Source organism: Sphaerodactylus townsendi, linkage group LG11 (genome assembly GCF_021028975.2).
Source record: "Sphaerodactylus townsendi isolate TG3544 linkage group LG11, MPM_Stown_v2.3, whole genome shotgun sequence".
Taxonomy (NCBI): Eukaryota; Metazoa; Chordata; class Lepidosauria; order Squamata; family Sphaerodactylidae; genus Sphaerodactylus; species Sphaerodactylus townsendi.
Window position 1 is genome coordinate 61487005 of NC_059435.1, and position 22526 is coordinate 61509530.

Consider the following 22526-nt stretch of genomic DNA (forward strand, 5'->3'; position numbering starts at 1 on the left):
TGGTCAAGAGACTTCCCCTCACACCAATATAGCTTCTTTTCCAGGAAAACAGTAATTGAGTTTCTAAAATGGTTGCAGTGCTGTCTTGGGAAGCAAACAAAAATGCATGCCCTCTTTTTTAATTAACTGTTATTTATTATGACTTTTTAAAAGACCCATAATACCAACGACCAATGATAGACAAAGCCACAATATATAAGAAATAAAAATGAAAGACTTCCAATTTCTTCTGCACGGAATATAGTTGATTTTAAAAGTTACCACTCATTTCTTAATTATAACCAAATAAAACATTCAATCTTAATTGCTAATTTTGATAAGGCATATTGGAAGCGATGACTCAAAATCTGCACATATTGCAGATTCTCATACCAAGTCATCATAGCTTTGAAGGTGTCTCGTTGAAAATAAAAGGGAGAACGACATGTGCACAGGATCGCCAGTCCAAGTAAACTTTGAAAAGATTCACACCCTTCATGTACTTTGACAAGATTCATACCTCTCACTAATACAGCTAAATCCTTAATGTTCTGCTCCTTAAAACCACAAATCATCAGTTCATTTTTTCTATCTTATGCAAAAAGTCCATCAAGTTGTCAATACATTTAATAATACTCCCTCCTCCGGATCTGCACTCTCTGTCCCGGACCTAAATGAACTGGTTCACCAGGATTCCATGTCCCTGTCTTAATTATGAATGGACATCAAGCAATTAGTACGGCTAGTAGCTGGACCGCTGACAGTCAGTTCAGAAGCGCTCCATGACATTTGACTATTTTCATATGACATTTGACTATGTTCACATTTGTGGTAAAGGTTGTGGTATCCCTAGTAAGCAGCTGAAGGAAACCATTCAGTAAATCATCTGAAAGTTGCTCAGTTTGAGAGGTGTGTATCAGGCCTTAAAAACAATTCTTATGGTCAATTTACAATGCTTGGGAAGTTGCCTCTGATATATCCTGCCATTGAACAAATATAGAGTTGTTGTGGTACCAACACACCTCACTGTACACTGCTTCTGAATGTGTACTAATTTGATGTACCTACAGCAAATGAGCAACTCAGCCTGTTCTTGATAACCAGCTCTACTCAGAGGCATATCTAGGGTGGAGCAGTCAGGATGTGTTCCCTGTGTGCCACTTGGAGGGGGCACCCTCAGTCACATGATCTCTTCCCCACCAAGAACTCCGCTCCACACGGGTCCACCTTTAAACTTCAGGCTCCAGCTTTGAAGTCGACATGTACTTTGAAGTGGAGCCCACAGTTCAATGCTTGGCTTGGCCAGGTTGAGCTTTAAACGGTGAGTGCCTCCAAAGTCCATGTGGACTTAGGAAATGGATCCAGCAGTATAAAGCTGAACCCGGTGAGGATGAGCTCACAGTTCGACACTGACCTCGGCCTGAGCCTGTCCAAGTCCATTGTTGAACTGCAGGCTCTGATTCTGAAGTCCACCTGACTTCATAGGTGGCACCACCTGCAGCTTAATGCTGGCCCTGGCCAGGCTGCAGGAGAGGAAGAAGTGCTTTCAGTGATTGGTCTAGTGGCTGTTTTCCATAGACATGTCCTTGGGCTTACTTGTCCTAATGCTCATAAGTCAACACAAGCAGGGGAAAAAGATAAGAGATATTCAGAGGTGGTCTTGATATTCAGAGGTGGTCTTGATATACAATCTTGATATTCCTTAGGGGTCTCCCACCCAAATACTAGTCAGGGCCAACCTTGCTTAGCTTCCAAGATCTGATGAGATCAGGCTAGCCTGGGGCTATCCAGATCAGAGCTGTCACCGTATTGTTGAAGTCTTTCATGGCCGGAATCACTTGGGTGCTGTGTGGTTTCCGTGCTGTATGGCCGTGTTCTAGCAGCATTCTCTCCTGACGTCAGGCCATAAGGACCCAGTCTGCAGCACAGTGAGTTGAGATACTCTTGTTTCCCACCCTCCTCCCACCTTATTAATGCTGAAATGGTTCCACTTGGCTGTTTTGGCACTTGAAAAGATACAGGGGGAGGAAACTAGTGCCATGCTGCAGGCCCCAACAGAATCAGGGTGTGGCATTTTAAAATTGCTTAAAAATGGTAGTAGCAAGCTCATGGCAGCCACAAGCATGCCATCATATCTAGTTTGGCCCCCATGTTTCATGGTGATGCAAACAAATAACTACAGGGGGTGATGGAAAGCATCATTGTCCATCATCATGGAGAAATGACACCTCTCTTCCCAGAGAGCTTTGACAATCCATTGAACCCGGTGCTAGGGAACAGCAGCAGCAGAAGGCCACTGCTTTCACATCCTGCATGTGAGCTCTGAAAGGCATCTGGTGGGCCACTGTGAGTAGCAGAGTGCTGGACTAGATGGACTCTGGTCTGATCCAGCAGGCTCTTTCTGATGTTCTTATGAACTGTGCCATTATAACTTTCAGACTAGGCTATCTGCATGTATTACCCGGCCAAAGTTTTAAGTTTCAAAGGAAAACCCTGGAACAAACACAATCTATAATGTAATTCTGATTATAAAAGAAGATTAATACGACTGCACAACTCCTGAATCGGCAAATGGAACAGAACATAATTCAGTTAATCAAGCAATGCCAGAATCACTGCTGTGTTATTACTAGACCCTTCAAAAGCAATGTCCAGACTGTTTTCCTGCTGAGTCAGAAAACAGGATACACTTAAGTCTAAAACAAACCAGATTGATCACTATGATGCAGACTGTCTTTGATACACTTTTATCCAAGGAATAACAGAACTCTATTGTTTCACAACTGGATATGCACCATTTGGAAACCATCTGTACTTCTTTTATTGTACATACAGAACATATTTTATTGTAAGAAGGCTACCTTTCTCATGCTTCTTTATGAAGGACTGCAGTCGAAGATAGGGGGGCGAAAGCAAGAAGCTCTTTGAAGAGGAAAATAAAATGGTTGGAATAATGTAGCTATGTGCACTTAGCTGAAGAGTAAATAAAGGGGAGCTTACTTCTGAGTAAACATGCAGAAGGTTGCAGTGCGTGTCTTTGAAACTCTTTTCGTTGCTTAGTACCAAAAAAACACCACAAAACATGATCCAAGTCAACAATTCACCCAGAAAGTTTCAACGTGAGAGTTAAAACGAGGTATGCACCGAATTTTTGTAGCTTGCTTTTGTTTTTGAAAGGTTTTTAATCTAGGGTTGCCAACAATCCTGAGGGGAAATGTCCTGTCCTTTTAACAGAGGCTTAATATGTGAAAATGGCAGTTGAAACTTTTAGTCGCATGGAAGTGAATAATATCACCATCTATAAACAAAAAATGACTTTTTTCTCCAGGAAACTGACAACCCTGCTTACTCTATGGCTCATTCCGCACATGCAGAATAATGCACTTTCAAACTGCTTTCAGTGCTCTTTGAAGCTGTGTGGAATAGCAAAATCCACTTGCAAACAGTTGTGAAAGTGGTTTGAAAACACATTATTTTGCGTGTGCAAAAGGGGCCTATGTGTCACTTCATCATTGGGACATTCACACATTTCCAGCCTAGCCTATTTTGCAAGGATGTTGTCAGGATACTACGGAAGAGATAAGAACAAGGTAAGCTGTTTTGGGTCCACATTGAGGAGAAAGGGATGATACAAATAATAAATACAGTAATAAATCCTTTATTCATTTCCAGGACCTTCAATGAGAAACAGCTTTCCTGAAGATAACCTTCCCCAACCATCCAATCTCCCTCCCTCCAATTACAATGAAATTATCTGGGATGGGTCTTTCACCTAAAACATACGACCCACCAAGTTTCAGACAGTAATAATTATCAGCCCAGTTCAGTGTGGGGGTGGAATAGAAGTTTATCCACTCTGCTGGTGTAAGTGGTATTTTCACTGGTAGGGTGAGCAAATTAGGAAGTGGGCAGGTACCATGGAGCTTGGCAGTGCCTGACGCAGAAATGCCTGCTGCCTGAAGAGCTGCAGTGGCCTGAAGTTAGATGCCGGTGCAGTTGGAAGACAGGCTAGGGGCATTCCCAGGGGTGGAGACAGCATCCACTGGGCTTTACCTCAGGTACATTCCCGGCGTAGCCCTCAAACTTACCCTTTTGGGCTATGAAGGTCTTTCAGGTAGCCAGAGTTTTCCAGATCTTTGTTGCCTCCTCATATTACCTGGAAACCCTTCAGAGGTGCTGTGGCAGCACAATAGCAATACTGTCCCCAGTTGCCACCACTTCTGGATTGGGCCCTAATACTATCACATGCTCAGCAGACAGAGTGTGGCAACCTAAAATAGCTGAAAGAGGACATAATTAATATATAATAGGGGTATCCTTGCACATGAGTGACTTTAGCTGACAGTTGATCACCCACAAAGGGGATCCTATTGGTTTGATCTGTTACTTACGCATTCTCAATAATGTTTCATTTTTTAACACTGTGGACATTTAAGTGACAACTGAACATTGTTACGATTGGGAGAGATGCTGCAATTAGGTTTGGCAAGATTTCTAATGCCTGTGTTGCAACAGAAATTGCTTTCTGAACCAATGAGCCACAAAAAGTCTACCTTTCCATTTGAATCTTTATGGGGGATTGTTGTCGGGAGGGAATGAGGTCAGCCACCCTTCAAAGAGAAATGTATATAATTGTATACCAAAATGCTTACAATGGGCTATGCTGCTTGGCGTGAAACAAAAGGGCAGATTATAGGAAAAGGCAATTTAAGAGGGCTTCAAAGGTGATCGTCCCCTGGAAATACTGATTCGTCTCATTATTGCCAGGAGTAATTAGCCCAATGCGAATTCCTCATAATGGTCACTTTGTTCTGGAAAGCTGCACAGAGCTATAATGGAGAAAAGGAAAGTTAATGATAGATAACAGCTTTATTTGGAAATATTATGCTAACATTTACAGAGATAGTTTTAAAGTCCAAAATCCTTAGGAAACAAACCTCTATACCAGTTCAAGACAGACCAAAATAATTTGCCTGGTCAATGATAAAGTGATAAGCAAAGCAGGAAATAGGTAATTCAAAAAACTCAGTGCTGTGGATTTCATTGGACATAAATCACCCCAGAATTATTCTTTCTCTGACTGGGGATCCAGGTGGAAATGTTCCTTTTTAAAAATTTCTACTTGAGAAAAGAAACCCTAAACTCCAAATGCCATTGCAGTTATTTTTAGAAGTCTCCATATATTCTCTCTAGCTTAGATCCAAGTACCAAAATATGCAGTTCCCTGACAAACTATGGATGGATGAAAGGAGGAACAGTGTGTAGTGCAAATAGGAAGACCAGATGTCCTTGTTCAAAATCTTCTATTCTGCAATGGATGAGTCCTTCACTAAAATGAGTAGCATCTCATCCTAACTAAACATTCTTACATAGCTGTCTAGCTACTTTTGACCTACTGTTCTTCCAAGGAGCATTGGATGCAGTGGTGGGATCCAAAAATTTTAATAACAGGTTCCGATAGTGGTGGGATTCAAACAGTGGCGCCGCCGCACACACACACCTCCAGTCCCTATTGGGCAGGGAGGTTGCTTTAGTAACCCCTTCTTGGCACTCAGAAAAAATTAGTAACCACTTCTAGAGAAGTGGTGAGAACTGGTTGGATCCCACCGCTGATTGGATAGCATACATGATTCTATACCATCTACCCAGTTTATGCTCTTTGAGGTAGGGTGGGACTGGTACAGGGTATTTGTAACATTTGTAACATTAAAAACCCACCTTGCTCTGACTCTTGCCTGGAGGGTCTAGGCTAGCCCAGTATTGTCAGATCTTGGAAGCTAACCAGGATTGGCCTAGATTAGTACTTAGATAGGAGACCACCAAAAGAAGCCCAAGGTTGTTATGCAGAGGCAAGCAATGACAAACCACTTCTGTTCATCTCTTGCTATGAAAGTCTTAATCAGCTACAACAAGGAACAAAAGAGAACCTACTGTTCCAAGGCAAAAACAAAAATCCCAGAAAGCAGAATATGTTACATTCGGTATCCTATTACTGTATTACTATTGGACTTGTGGGTGCATAGTCCTACATGGATGGGAACTTAAGAAGGCTTTCATGATTACTATGCCACAAATTGATTCCCAAGACTGGACATGCTAGTAAGTTGTTGGAAGTGATCAAACCCTTGACACCAGGGTGAAACGGTTCTCTTATCAGGAATCCCCCATCTTCATTGTTCATGTATGACTTTCATATGTTGCTAATCATTGAATCTGCCAGCAATTACAAGAGGACATTGTTCTATGGGACACTACTTCAGTACCATATATAATATTTTGGACTCGAGACTAGTTGTTATGGCATGTTACACTAATGCACATATTTATGCACTTTTTGGGGTGGTGGTGGTATATTTCAGGTTGGGTCTGTCCCTTCCAGCCATCGTCCCAGGGCCCATGCGCTTCCTGATCTCAACCGCCATGGTCATGAACAACTGCTCCACATTGGTGGCGTTTTTCACGCTGGTCTCCAGGAAGGGACTCCTGAGGGAGTCTGCGAATCCCTTGGCAGTCATGTGGTGGTACACACATTTTTGTTTTGTGTTTCACATTAAATGTGACATATTCCTCATTCTTGTATTTTTGCTGTTGTCTTGGTGTAGTAGGCTCTCTTTTGTTCCTTGCTGTAGCTCCACTACACCTTTTCATTTGTTATCAACCCTACAGAGCTGTCAGAAGTTAGCTGCAACTTGATCGCCACTTTCCACCACCACTTTGCTCTAACACTGATGATCTTCTGCAGGCAGGCATATATCAAACAGTCTCTTTATCTGTACATAGAAGTTTTGCAGCCACCAATTACCCTTGCGAAGAAAGACATTTTTTCTTTGGAGATGTGAACTGATCGAAACCTTCCCTTTGAGTTTCAAAAAGTGTGTCACTCTCTTACAAAGTACAGGTGGGGCAGGGGGAATCAAATGCTTGCCAGCCTCGGCTTTAAAAATAAAAACGGTAGTTCGAGCTAGCCACAATGAGATGGTCAAGTTACACACACACACACTTCTCCAGCTAGACAGGTGACATCTAGCAGGGAACAGGACTGTATAGGTTGAAAACCTAGAAAAGTCTTTTCGTGCAGATGTCAGGAAAAACTTATTTGACCTGGTCAGTGGGAGGGGAATAGGGTTGCCATCCTCCAGGTGGTAGCTGGAGATCTCCCACTATTACAACTGATCTGCAGGCAGCAAATATCGGTTCACATGGAGAGAATGCCCACATTGAAAGGTAGACTCTCATGGCATCATGCCCCATTGAAGGCTCTCCCCTCCATAAATCCCACCCTCCTCAGGCTCCACTCCCAAAACTTTCAGGTATTTCCCAACCCAGAACTGGCAATCCTAGATGAGAAAGAGAGAAGATAGGATTCCTGTGAGCAAGGATGAGGGTCTCTCTTCTGCTGATTCCATCAAAGGAGACAGAGTTTATACCTGAGGTAAAAGGAACCCTTCAGAACAACAGTAACCTTTTAAGCCAGTCTTATGTTAACATCCACTAAGCCATGTACAGAAGGAAGGGCAGAGAAATTACATTTTATACTTTTCTATTGGGTCCCTTGCTCAGTCTGGGGCTGTGCTGACAATATGTGTATGGACATTTTCTTTTAAATAAAAGCTTTATAATTTGTAAATCTGGTAGAAATTCTTTGTACCACATTAGACCTCCACTGTTTTGGACTCACTATTTTAAAAAGCAGGACCAGGAAGCGGGGGTAGTTAGTTGGTCAGTAGTTACTTCCTCAGTGGCACACAAGACAGTAAGCTGTGTTTGTGGTAACCAGACACTGAATAGAAGGAGTGGTGAGACTTCGGAACAGGGAGAGAGGGGTGGATTCCGCACAAGCCAAAAACAGCTGTGTGAAAATGGTGTGAAAACCTTTTTACACCCTTTTAAACCATTTTACACCGTTTTCACACTGCTATTTTTGGCCCGTGTGGAATCCGCCAGAGAGCTGGGAGCTCAGCCCTCTCAGGGTGCAGTTTCTACAAAGGTAAGGGGACCAGATTGTCACCTTTTAAAACCAGGATGGGGTGGGTGCACGCGGGCGTGGCCACAGGAACGCACTGCCTTTTGGGGTGCTCCCCGGATTCCCGCCCTGTGACAGGGCGAGAAACTGGAGCGCCACAGAAGGCAGTGCGCTCCTGCGGCTGTGTGCATGGGAGGCTGCCGCACTGCCTTCTGGGGCACTACCCTGTTTCAGGCGGGAAACGGGAGTGCCCCAGACAAAATCGGGACAGGTACAAAACCCAGATTGGTGTAAGGCGGGACTGTCCCACCAAAAGCAGGACGTCTGGTCACCTTATACAAAGACCAGGTGATGATTAAACTGAGTGAAGGAGAGAAAAGTGTGGTTTGCCAATGCTTGCCTCTGTGTGCAAGGAAGGGGAGGGGGCCTGGCATCTGGACATGGCCCACCCATCCTAGTGGAGAGAGGGGAAGGGGAGGGAGGGGTGGCATGCAAGGGAGGGGAGGGAGTGAGGGGAGGGAAGGGAAGGGGACCCGTCCCCTGGACCTGGCCCACCCACCCTAGTGGAGGGAGAGGGAGGGGGTGGCATGCAAGGGAGGGGGGAGTGAGGGGTGGCATGCAAGGGTGGGGAGGGAAGCAGTGGACTTAGAGAGTTCTGAGAAAACTGTGACTGGCCCACAGTCACCCCAGCAGGCTTCATGTGAAGGAGCGAGGAATCAAACCTGGTTCTCCAGATTAGAGTTCACTGCTCTTAACCACTGCCCCACACCGGCTCTCTTTTGATTGTTAATTCCACTTAAAAGTGAAGAGCTTTTGCCAAATTCTCAGAAATGAAGTCAAGGCTCAGGGCATGCCCCACGGTGTGCCCAAGATGCCTCTTAATTCATTGGGAACGAATCCCATTCATTAAAAGGCAGGATATTCTCATCTGGTAGGGAGAAACTGAAATGTATCCTCCTTGGCTTACACCAGAAGAATTGGTTACCTCCATACAGCAAAGTGGACTCAATGGAATCAATTAAAGAACCAACGAAATGCATTCCTTAAAAAATGGGGCTTAATTCAAAAATATGCCTGCTGTTACAAGACCAATTTAACATTTAAAGTTTCTTCGTTCTGAAGATCGTATGAGCACTTTTTCCCCCCATTTTCCTTGGCTTTGTTAATATGTAAAACCCAGTTTGTCCATATGTTCCCCGAAAACCAGACTGATACATCTAATGAAATTCACTCCCTCAGAAATGCCGAATGCAAGACATTGTTTTGATGGCATGCAGTGAGATTGTTGAACCAAATAAAAAGTCTACTAAAGAAATCTTATTTGGCTTCCAGAATACATTATTTCCTTGTGTGGGGTCTCCCTCCATCCCACCTAGCTTTTGGGGGCGGCTGATTGCATGCAGACACTAACAAAAGGACTCAACAATGTGAGTTGCCGCACCTCGCTGGTCTAACTAAACAAATTCCCTGTCAAATAATGTTCCGTTGCATACAGCCCATGAAAATCTGTGTGCTCTATAGAGCACGTGATACCTGGGAGATTAAAAGTCTCTGGTCTGCATTTCTTCCTGTGACTTTCTAGTTTCTTTCATACTCCTCAGCTGCCATTTTCCAGACAAAACGCTAAATTACAGTTTGCTACGATATATGATGACAGAGGCCCATTATGTTTTATTGGGACCAATCTGTTATAAAAGGTTAAAGAATATTTATCATGCATACAAATAAACATATTTTCCATCTCTCGCTTTACCACAGTCTGAACTGAAGAAGGAATAGGAGGTTCTATAAGATCATGGAACAAGGCTACGTAATTATGACAGATTTGGTGTTCAGTGATTGCCTTTGAGATTTCATGGAACAAAGTAAGTGGCCTACAATCTGGAGCACGTTTGAAGTGGGGGACCCTTCCCCCTGAGGGTGCTTCCAGATGCTGTTACAACATACAGGTCTACTTCCTCTCCCCAGAAAGATCAACATATAAAACAGCAAAAGTAGAAATGTGATAGCAAACCATATAATAGGAAAGTATTACTTTAGACTGCACATTTGAGTGCATCCTCCAGTAAAATAAACTCCCTCCATAAACACTTCATTGTGCCTAGAATTGTGACAGAAATAACATTGGCCCTTTCCCCCACTTACCTTAAGCCCCGCGCTACTCTCCTCAAGTAGCGCGGGGTCCCCTGGCACTCCCCACTACAGGGGCGGTGACAACGCAGCTGCCCCGACGCTGCCGTTCTCGTGCCCCCTCAGTGCGCGGCATCCCTGGCACTCCTCAAAATGGCGCCTTTGGATGACCCCGCGTGGGGACGCCCAGGCGCGTGCCAGAGATGCCGCATGCTGAGAGTAGCGCACAGCAAAGGGCAGCAAAGGTAAGTGAGGAAATGCCCATTAATTCTTGCATTTCACTGCCTTTTGGTTCTTCAATTGATGACTTCTTTCTGTTGACCACACTGGGGTTCCTAGATGCCTGCTGAAGGTGGAAAAATCCCCATCCCCATTCTCTGCCCTCCCCCCCACTTACTCTAGTGGGTAAAAGGAGGAAAATGAGGAGAGAAAATTTCACCAATGTTTCCATGTCAGTTGTGGGTGAAATCCCGGAACTGATTGTCTTGCCCCTGCAACATTTGAAGAACTGACCTGATCTCTGTGATCTTTACCCTGTTCTGGGGGACATCAAAGCATCATTGATGTTTTCTCCTCCCAGATCCCAGCCTCAAAAAATCTCCCAGGAAGTAGGGGTTTAGGTCGGCCATCTCAAGTCCCAACAAATATACTTGCCAACATAGCTGACAAAGTGAGCTGTAATCTACATGTTTGTGCAATAACACTGTGGTCTTTAAGTCGCTTCATCACTCTTTATTGTTTTTACTGCAAAATCATAACCACATATTTACAATTCCCTGTCAAATGATAAGGAGGAAGAAGCACACCAACCGAAAGGGACTTCTACTTGGTGCACTAGGATTTGTTTGTCAATGGCGAGGAATTTTTTTACAATGGAGAACATTAAAAGTAATGAATCTTCACCACCTGCAGTCTAAAATTGTACAGGTCATTAACACCTCATGGTTCTTCTTTTTGCTACATGAATAGAACCGCCCTGCCTGTTATGAAGAGGGTGTTTTGTCAGTCCATGATCTTCATGCCAGCAGCACATTCCCAGAATCCTCAGGGACATTCTGAACAGGAAAAGAAAAACAGATATAGAAAATTCCATTTATACAACACTGAAAAGAAGACAGAAACATGTAGCCATTTGCCATCCCTGCAAGGATAAATGGCATTGCATGTTCTATTGTCCTCTCCTAATTAGGAACCCCTGATCATAAAATTTTCTGTGGAAGAATGTTATGGAAGTTCATGCCAATGCACAGTGCTCTCTGCAGGATGAAATAGAGCTGTGGGGATAAATAAGGAATTGCTTGTTTTCCTGTCATAGAAATTCCATGGTCATTCCATTAAGTCAACATGGAGGACTCAGTAATAACAACAAGAACTAGAGAGAAAATTATACAGCTTTTAGATCCCAAGGTGAGAAAGTAAATTCTGACTACTGCTCACATCACCCACTGGTTACAGCAGATTAAGTCAATTGCAGCAACACAAACAATCCTGGAATCTACCCCACCTAGCACTTTGCTGACTTGCTCTTTCACAAACAGCCCCGGGGGTAGCACAACTAATTCGAGTCATCCATCTTGTATCTGTCTGATGCCAGCTCCATATGTCACACCTGGCATCTGCTAGTCTTTCCTCTTGACAATAGATTGCTGTCTGGTTGCTTCTTCTCCTTCATTTCAATATACCTTCACTTCAGTATATGAGAATTTATGAACAAAAATTAGCCCCCTGAAGCAACACAGCTTTTTGTTTCTATTTACAAAATTAACTTACGGGCCTGGTTCCAGAAGATGGCTAGATGTAAATATGGAATGACGCTTGGGCCTCCTGTGGAAAGATATTGATGACAAGACAGTGACTGAGGGCAAGTTGGGTGAAATTTAAAAGGCTCCTTTGAGCCCTAAGTCAGTCCACTCCCATCTATGCAAGTATGCTATCGTAGGAATGGACCATGCTCATTGTTAAAATTGGGGTGCTAGAGCCGTCTCCAAACACATGCATTCAGTATAAAGTTGCTGAGAAGTAGTTGAAGTAATCAATGTTTAGAATAACATAATATATCAGATTTTTATCCCCCCTCCCCTCCAAATCTTTGCATGGTTGGGATCATCCTTGTATTCTCAGAAAGAAGGTTCCATAATGTTCGAAGTGGCAATGTCAAGGGTGCAAAGCAACTGAGAAGAAGACCCAGCAGAAGGCAAGCAAACAGTTAGCTGGATAGTGCTGAAACGTTAGAGACCTTTCCATCCTTTTGTGTCACCTCTTGTCTGTTTTTAGACAGGTACTCTCAGGTCTAATTTCCTCCTTCTTCTTGGAAGCTGTGTCCTCTCTCCTTCTCTGGCTAAGAAGGTAGCAGCGGGTCATCCCTGTCTGTCAGCTTTCCTATCTGAAATGTAGTTCCCTAATAAATCTTTTACCTTCGCCTTTTTGATCAGTGTGTCTGCCACTTGTCGGTGCACATAGCAACCCACTAACACATAAAACAGGGGCAGCCTCTGAGAAACTGGGACACTCAGCAGAAAAGTTTACCATTGACCCAAGTAAGAATTTCAAATGGAACCTGAAGTAGCCTTAAACCAGGGCCCCTTCCGCACACGCAAAATAATGCGTTTTCAAACCACTTTCACAACTGTTTGCAAGTGGGTTTTGCCATTCCACACAGCTTCAAAGAGCCCTGAAAGCAGCTTGAAAGTGCATTATTCTGCGTGTGCGGAATGAGCCAGAGAGAAGTCTGGAAACCTCCAGCAAATGGTGGGCGGCACAGAGAATCTCTGCAGCAGCACAAGTGAAAGCTGGTAAGTCGCGCAGCAAGCAGGAAATATTTTGGAAATGTATTTTTGGGGAAAAGAAATGCTATTTAGTCTTTTTGAAACAAAATGTTTTTTGGGGGGGAAATAAAACATTTTCCAAATTTTTGGAGGAAAAAGGAAACATTTTATTTTGCGACCTGAAAATGTTTTATTTGTGTTGTGCAGAATTGGCCTTTGTTTAGGATTGCATTGTGACAGTGGGATCTCTGAATCATAGAATCATAAAGTTGGAAGAGACCACAAGGGCCATCAAGTCCAACCCCCTGCCATCCAGGAACACACAAAGCACTCCTGACATATGATAATCCAGTCTCTGCTGAAAAAACCTCACATGGTTTTTAAACCTCCGCCTCTCCATGGCAGTGAATTCCGCTGTCGAACAGCCCTGACAGTCAGAAGTGATTCTCTGAAGTGATTCTCTGAGTTCTTATTATTTTTCTCTTTGGAAAGTATTATTTGTTACTTAATTTTTCAGCAGCCTTCTTCCAGAGCAGAGTACATCCAGTACCGCTGTTGTGTGCAAGTTCTTTACTCACTCACACTTCCTGCTGGGTTTCTCTGAAATGGAAGACAGCAGGGTCTATGAAGCAAGAAAACTGAGTGATCACAGGGGACAGAAGTCATGCCAGGCTAGGATTTTTTTTTCTAATGTTACCATATCATTTTCTAATTTTAAAATAATGTGAAATATAATGGAGGAAACGTGACATGACAATTTCTTTTATTCTCTTGTGCTGTATTCCCATTACTCTATGGCAACTGAACATTTCTGATGCATTTTTCCTTAAGCCCACAGGAGGGTCTTTCCAAAGTTAGCACAGCATTATAGAATGCTGTTTCCTTCTGTTCTTTGTACTTTCACATATCAGCTTGCTGCAGATACATTTTGACCAATGCATTCCTGTTTACCCAAGGAATATCCATCCTTTTATCCACCACTATTATCCTTATTGTTAAATTAAAACACCATTTTTGAAAGTATCATTAAAAAGTTATGACGATGCCCTAGTTGTTTTTCAGCTTCAGTATTTTCTCCTCCCAAAAGGCTGTCACAGAGCTTTGGAGGCCTTGTAAACCATGTTCTGGAATTTACCATGAGATTATTTTCAGTTATGGGTTATCTCCCCACTTTTGTATTGATTGCTGACTGAAGGGCCTTGGAGACCCAAGTTTGAGTCCCAAATCAGCCATGAAGTCTCCTTGGGTAACTTTGCACCAATCAGCAGCTCTCAGCCTCTCCTGCCTCAGGGTTTTGTGGGAATAAAATGTAAGAGGGAAGACATTTGTATGCTACCCTACGCTCCTTGGAGAAATGGTGAAATAAAGATATATAGATAAATCTATGATATATGGTAGCTACTAGCTACTGGAACTTATGAGACATCCTAAGTACTCAAATAAACAATTTGAATACAGGAAAGCCTCATACAATGCTGATTCCTGTCATATTGTTACAGCACTCTTTGTCCTGAGAAAGGGAGTGTACTTTTATTACACTCCCACTGTGAAGCATCCTGAAAAGTCTCTCCCAGTCTCTCCACATCGAAGTTTTGCCCCAGGAAAGCTGCAGCACCTTCCCTGTCAGCCCTGCAGGTCCCACTAAGGCCTTCTGCCTCAGCCACAGAAGACTTTCATAGACTCCTGAGATGTGTGGGAATTGACCAACTTGCCTGGAGTGATGCTGGCCATCTCTTACCCACCCACATCAGAGGCCTATGAAAGATTTGTGCAGTTGAGGAACAATGCCTCCATAGGAGCTTCTGCAGCTCTCCGGGGGGGAAGTCTTGATACAGCAAGCCCTTATGGTTGGCCCTGATGTTCCTGTTTCTCAACCAGATGAGGTTTTTAGAGAAGTACAATGCTTGTGGCTGTTGGCCAAGAAGAACTGCAGCCGCGGTCCTGCTGCAGGTAGGCCAGCCATTTTTCACTCACATCAGAGGTCTTCAAAAGCTGAAGGAAGAGAGCAGTCAGGCTCATAGAAAAAGTACTTCAAGCCCGATCTGCATGGGTCAAAGAAGCAGCTGCACACCGGCATAATTTATGCCAGTGGAGCCTCGGACTGCTAGCACAGTCTGTATGAAGGTGCCTTTTTTCGGCTTTCCCACTTACCTTCCGTCCCTGCAGAGCTCAGCTGGGATGGAGAGGCATGCCCACACTGCCCTCCAAACCCTGGGCAGCTCCCTCATCCCTGCGGAGCTCCACAGGGTCAGAAGGTAAGTGAGGAAAAACCGGAGGCACCTAAAAGCGGTGCCTCCACCTTGGTACCGTTTACATGGCGCTGCCTGGCAAACGCTGTTTCCAAAAAAAGCTCACTCATTGATCGAGTTTTAAAACAGAATTTCCCCACTAGTTGCAGGGAAAAAGCACGGCAGCACCTCACTTTAGAGGTGGCAGCCGTGCGGACAGAGCCCCAGGGACAGTATTTTTACCATCCCTGGGGTGCTGTTATTGGTCCGTGCAGAACAGGCCTCAGTTTTGTGATGGAGCCTCAGTGCTTCCTAGGTTGCTCCAGCAAGGGAGCCTGACAGAGCCAGTCAGTTTGATAGTGGCCACTTCCTTTAGCCAGCCCTTGCATGTCACTCGTGTCTGTTTCTCATGATGTATCTCAAGAATTCTGGAGCTATTACTGTATAGGTTGCTTCTTGCCAGCTTCCCATGCTGTTTCCTTTCTCACTAATAAGGGAAGTGTGAAACACAATATTTTAGAGTCCTAAAGTTGTGTTGCTCTTAATATAATGCACCATCTTTTATTAGTTACCTTTATATCCCCACTTTACCCTGTGAAACTCAAGACAACTTAGGTTTCCTGGGACGGTTTCCATTTAGACATTGACCAGATCCATAACTCATCATCTTCTATCCATACCCTGGGACTTATCAAAGTAAGTATGTATGTCTATGCTTACACAGACAGATGCACACATGATTATTCATTAAAAATCATGCCTTAGCCCAATTAAATTTTATCCCTCCCATATGACCTACAAGAAACATTTCAAACAGTTGACATCTATTTACTCGTATTGTGCTAACAAAGCCAAACTCTACTGTACTCAAGGCAAATCTCTTTTTTCAAAGCAATTACAACTTCTTACATTAATGCAAATCAGCAGCAAGCATCCTACCTACCCCAATTAAAGTACCCCCTGCCTCAGACCCATATTACTTGTTGGCAATTTTCCCTCTTTCCCCTTAAAAGGAAAGTTTCTTTCTGTAGAGGCTAATTGACAAGAAGAAGAAATTTTCAAGGACAAGTATAAAGAATCAAACAGAGAATATATTCAAAGTATGTTTCCAGCACATAAAACAACAGAGAAACTCAGATGCAATCAAAAGTAATGGATTGACCCAAGCCAACAGTATGTCATGCTTCCAGTGCCAAACTCTATGAACTCACTTAAACTGTGGAACTGAAGTAGTGACTCATGATCACTTGAGCTGCAATTCTATGTCTTGAAAGAAGACAAGACAAGAAAGCCAGCACCTTTACAACAACTCACTGTGAGGTACATTAGGCTGAGATCATGTGATGGGCCCAAGGTTACCTCGTGAGCTTCCATGACAGAGGATTTAAACCAGGGTTTTCCAGATCCTAGTCTGAAACTTTAACCACTATATCACACTGGTTTTAGTGTGGTAGCTGCTGTTGAACAATAGCAAGTGGCTGGGTGACTCATGGAACTCATGTGAAATCAAGTTGTTGTAGTTATTGCTGCGCCTGGCCCCAATGAATCCTCCCTCCAAGGCCAGAACAGCCCTGAAAAAAGTTCTGTCCCCTCCCCTGCCTTTTATTGACAGTAGCCAAGGCTTGAAGGCTTGCAATAGTATTGTGATTGCCTAGCAACACCTTCAATGTATGTTTTTTAGTTTTCAGATTTTTCTGCAAACCTGGGGCTTTTCTTATTTTCTTTATTTAAGTATTCACTGTGGCTGTATATCACAAAATTTCAAAGCCAAAGATATAGGTGGAAATTCTTGGTTTGGGTTGTTGCAATGATTTCCGAGAACCACAACTGAATTCCAGGATTTTGGAGAATAATGAACCCTCTTTCCCTAAACAACCTGCGGGGTTTGTTTGGTGGAGTTTGATGCTTACCAGCATTGCAGCATCTACTCGTGTTTTCCTTTGATTCAGTGATTTTCTGGACAATGGCATTTCTCCCTTCCAATGAGATCCTTGCAAGGGAGGAGCACAGAACGCTTCCAGCCAATCATCTTTGGAGACTGAAGGAGAATTTCAATAGCCATCTATGGCAGATGCAAGTAAAATGAGTTGTTTTGATAACAAAAAGACAGAATACAGCTTTTAAAACACATCCCTCAGAGCAATGCTCTTGTGACAAGGCTACAAACTGATCTAGACATTCCGCAGAATTATGTAGTTTAACTTTCAGGGTCTGATTAAATGAGTGCAGGACCTATAGCATATATTATAAAGGGGCCCTACATTTTTTTTAAAAAAATGTACATAAATATTAAAACATAAATTTCCTGCATAGTAAAGTAATTCAGGCTTTTTCCCCCATTTGCTATACAGCTAGATAAAACAACAAATGTCTGACCCTTCAATACTACGACTACTGACTTGTAGGTATCGATTTCAAATGTCAGAAGTGAGAAAACTGCAGTTTAAAAAATGACATTTTCAACAGTGTTGCCCGACGGTGAGAATATGGTGAGATGTGAATTTCACCTTACAGTCTGCAAACAGTTCTTTTACTACAAATTTAATTTTAAGGAAAAAATTGTGCAGCTGTTTGTTTAGTTTATTAAACAGTTCTGTCATTAACATTTACATTTACAGTACTTCTTTCATGCTGGCCCACAATATACTGAAACCGCAATCGAGAAACTAGCAACGTGGAATGGACAGCTGTTGTCAGCGACTCAGAATTTGAACTGGAAATTTCATAGACAGAGAACAGTTTGAATGAGCTACCCAGAACTGTGTTGTAAATCCTTAAGGCCCACTTCAAGTACAGAAGTGAATTAGTATGTGAAGCATTGGCCCCTTCCGCACACGCAAAATAATGCGTTTTCAAACCACTTTCACAACTGCTTGCAAGTGGATTTTGCCATTCCGCACAGCTTCAAAGAGCACTGAAAACAGTTTGAAAGTGCATTATTCTGCATGTGCGGAATGAGCCATTGATTGGCTGTTGTGAGTTTTCCAGGCTGCATGGTCATGGTTCTCTCTCTGACAGAAACAAATCTTCCCATGACATGCCTCAGAAGATGTCAACCACCAATGCAGGCCAAACGTTAGAAGCTAAAATCACCAGACTATGGTCACACAGTCCAGAAAATCAACAACAGCCAATTGATTCTGGTCATGAAAGCCTTTGACATTTCATTGCAACATTGACCTTTGTGATTGGCAGATCGTAAGAAACCCTTGGACTGACCAGGCCTTGACTACTGCAATTTTTGACAGAACAGGTGAGCTCTACTGAATGAAGCAGTTATGTAGACCTTCTGCTTTGCAGCACATTGGTGTGGGAATATACCTACTGCTTTCATATAGGTTGTGGTAGGATCATCTCAAGTACTCAGAAGTAAATGAGGCCAAGTGGGAAAAAAATAAGCATTTGATGATCTGATTACACCAATCCTTGCTTTGTCCAAGATATTCTAGACAGTTTTGTGGTGAATAAAGTTCCTGGTAAAGCATTCATTATTTTCCTTGGTTCTCAGAATTTTGTAGGCCTGCCTCATTATTTGTTTGTTTGTTTACATATCTCTTTTCTCTCCAGTGGGTACCTGAAACAGCTTATAACATCTTTCTCTTCCGCTTCCATTTTATCCTCACAACAATAATTCAGTGAGTTTAGGCTGATAGGATGTAACTGGACTAAAAGGTCACCCAGAAATCTGCTCTTGCCTGATAGGATAACAACACCAGGCTGGGAAATTCCTGGATATTTGGGGATGGAGCTTGGAAAGGGTGGAATTTGGGAAGTAAAGGAACCTCAATGATGTATAACACCCTACAGTAGATCAGAAGATCACTTGTACTTCTGGGAACTCTCCAGGGTCCACCAGGACATTGGGAACCCTATAATGTATGGTCAATAGCAGACGTTGTTTCTGTTCTTAGCATTCCTGCCCAGTCCACATTCAGTGGAAATACCCACAGTGCTATCTTGGCAAAAAAATAATCGAAATGACAAGTAGAAAAGGCAGTAATGGAGCAAAGTCAGAGGTGGGATCCAGCAGGTTCTCACAGGTTCCCGAGGGTAGGTTACTAATTATTTGTGTGTGCCGAGAGGGGGTTACTAATTGGTGATTTTGCCACGTGATTTTTGTCTTAGTTACGCCCTTCTTCTGCTCCTCAGCAGTAGCGCGCTGAACTTGAAGCAGTCTAGCAGGAGGTGCACCGGCGTGTGTGGCAGCCTGCGCCTGCGTGCATTCGTTTCCTGCCCAAGGACCGGCGCAGCAGCTGCATCCTTGCCACAGCCCCGCCCCCCTGAATGCCCGGCCAAGCCCCCGTCGTGCCCCGCCCAGCCCTATTGGCGCTACGCCACTGTTTGAATCCCACCACCATGGGAACCTGTTACTAAAAATTTTGGATCCCACCACTGAGCAAAGTGCAAAGCATAAATGGGCTGGCACTCAAGTGCATCAGCAAGCAATACCTGCAGAATCAAGGCACATTCTTTTGTTTTTTTTACCACCAGCAAGACTTAATGGGTTGAGATAGGAAGAGGGAGGAATAAAATCAAATGTTCACTCTTTAGCCTCTTTTTTTGGTTTTAAATCCTGTAACCCTGTAGAGTCTGCGGTATTAAGTACATGATGCAAATCAAATGTCTTGGATTGAGACATGTAATACACTAGCTAATGAGAACCAGTGTCAATGCTGGAAAATGTTAGGCAGAATGATTTTTCTTCACCCTCCCACCACTTTCCCCCCAGGAAAGCCGAGCATATGATTCCAATCATGCAGTTATGACAGGTTGTATGCATGTAGGAGGTTTTCCCCAAAGTTTCCGAGAGGTCGCTTACTAATGGCTTGTAGCCAAAAGTGCTGCTGCTCTCTTCAAGACCAATTTAGCTGCCAATAGCCACCACAGACAACGTTTAAGTTCTTTTGTTGACTGACATTCTACATGGAACTAGAGTTCTGCCTCCAGTCTTGGGGAAATCTTTAGTGCTCTGTAGCTGACAAAGCCACATTTTAAAAATGTTTCGAGGCAGTTTAGGCTGATATTGTTCCCATAGACTCAGTTCAGTTTTTATACACTGCCAACCTAGTCCTGTCAACTTTACTGGAGTAACAAACTTTTTTAAAAATTGCAGTGAACCCTCAGAATTACAATCTTTTAGACGTACAGTGGCAACTTCTTTCTCACTATGGCTCATTCCGCACACACAGAATAATGCACTTTCAAACTGCTTTTAGTGCTCTTTGAAGCTGTGCAGAATGGCAAAATCCACTTGCAAACAGTTGTGAAAGTGGTTTGAAAACGCATTATTTTGCATGTGCGGAAGGGGCCTATGCTGGCAATATGTATTTGAGTTGAACCACTTCAGACTGAAGTGATCATGAACAGATAAAGGTTTATCACCTCAGTCAACAGTACGGTTTCCAACTCCAGCTGGAGAAATTCCTGGAGGTTTGGGATCAGTGCGTTGGAAGGATGAAGTCTGGAAGTGAGGAAGCGCAAAAGGATTTGACACCATCCCCTATGAAGGTTGCCCTATGAAGTTGTCATTTACAGTGGGATCAGTGGAGTCTAGGAATCATTTTAATTCTGGGGGGGAATTCAGGCTGCACCAGGAGGTTGGTAACCCTAGGTGAGACTAAACCCTAGGCCTCAGTTTTGTGATTCTGGCACACATGCGAACAAGGGTTTTGAAGTACACAGAAAGTTTGCCTGAGCAAGAACTGTTCTATTTGTTTCCATACTGGAAGCACATTCTTGATACTAAAGTTAATAGGGCATTCCATAGTCAGGCATAGCCCCAAGAATGCATGAAAATCCATGGAACCATCGGTCTCATCCATCTTGCAGAAAAGGAGGCATAACCACAGCATTAGCTTAAACAGCAAGGAGTGTCATAAACTGGGTCATTACTGACTCATGAGGTGACATCACATCACAATATTTATTAGGCAGACAATCTTTATGAGGTGGTTTGCCAATGCCTTTCCCGATCAACTATACTCTACCCTTTAAAAAATAACACATTTGTTGGGGGATGAGTTCATATTATCAGGTGTGTTAAGTGTTGCCCTCATTCGGCTAGGATAAGTACACACAAAGTACTAACAGAAGGATGTTAACATGAGGAAAGTTATTACGAGTGGATATCGAAAAGGGCAGAACTGCATCTATCTAGTACATTTTTCACCCCTTCCTTCAAGGATGTTGGGGTGGTCATTATTCTCCCCCATTATTTTACCTGAGAATGTGACTGGACCAAGATCTTCCTCTGAGCTCTATAGAAATGGGAAATATGAACCTTGGATAGGTATCCCAGATCCTAGTCGAACACTAGCCACAAAACCACGCTGGATTAGAGGTGTGTTGCATTATGATTGTAGAGCTAGTCAAAAGAATAAACAATCCAACCAGGGTAAATGTGAACCATTCCCAACTGTTGATGATCTGGTGATGTAAGATGGACAATTACTTTCTGTAGAGAACTGTCCACTCCTAGTCTTTACTGAACCCAAGGTTGATACTGTGAAATAGTATGTGTGGTGTGGTGGTCTTCCTCTGGAATATTTTTTAACTGAAGGAGAAGAGATGGTTTTTATACTCCACTTTTCTCTGAGAAGTCTCAGAGTGGCTTACAACTTCCCTTCCCTCTGTACAACAGACATCTTTGATGTAGCTGGTGATGAGAAAGTTCTGGGAGGACTGTGACAGGTCAAATTCACCTATTAGACTTCATGTGGAAGAGTAGGGGATAAAATCTGGTTCTCCAGATTAGAGTTTGCTGCTCTTAACCACTTCACCACACTTGCTCTCTGAAACATGGGCCGTTTCCCCACTCGCCTTTTGTTGTGCACTACTTGATCCAAGTAACGCGGGGTCCAGCGGCACTCCCCACTACTGGAGCGGCGACAAACGCAGCTGCCCCGATTTTGCTGCCCTCGCAACCCCTCAGCGCATGTCATTTCTGCCCCTGTTCAGAATGGCGCCTTTTGCAAAACCCCGTGCAGAGCGCGGGCAGTGGGGAGCATGACTGCGCGCTCAGAAACACCCGCGGTTAACGAAGCCCGGTAAGCCTCGCTTTTCTTTTCAAAGTGGGGGAACGGCCATGGTGATCTATAAGTCTGTTGACTTCAGAGAGTAGCTGTGTTGGTTTGTAGAAGAAGAGCTAGATTTGAGTCCAGTTGGTCTCTGAAGTGCTACTGGGTTGAATTCAAGCTCTATTAATCTGTTACTGTCTGGCAAGGCTGAGTGAAATGCTCCCCTACTAGTTTCTGAAGGTTTCAATTTTTAAATGCCTGAGCTGTGTCTGTTTATTCTTGTACATACAGACAACCTGCTTTCACCACTGGAAAGATCTTGCTAGTGCATAATGTTTACTTCAGTTGTTGATTTGTTAATGGTAAATGAAGTGGGAAGAATCTATATAAAATACCTCCTGATATTTTTTCCTGCAACTCATCTATATTTCATTGGTTTCTGGAC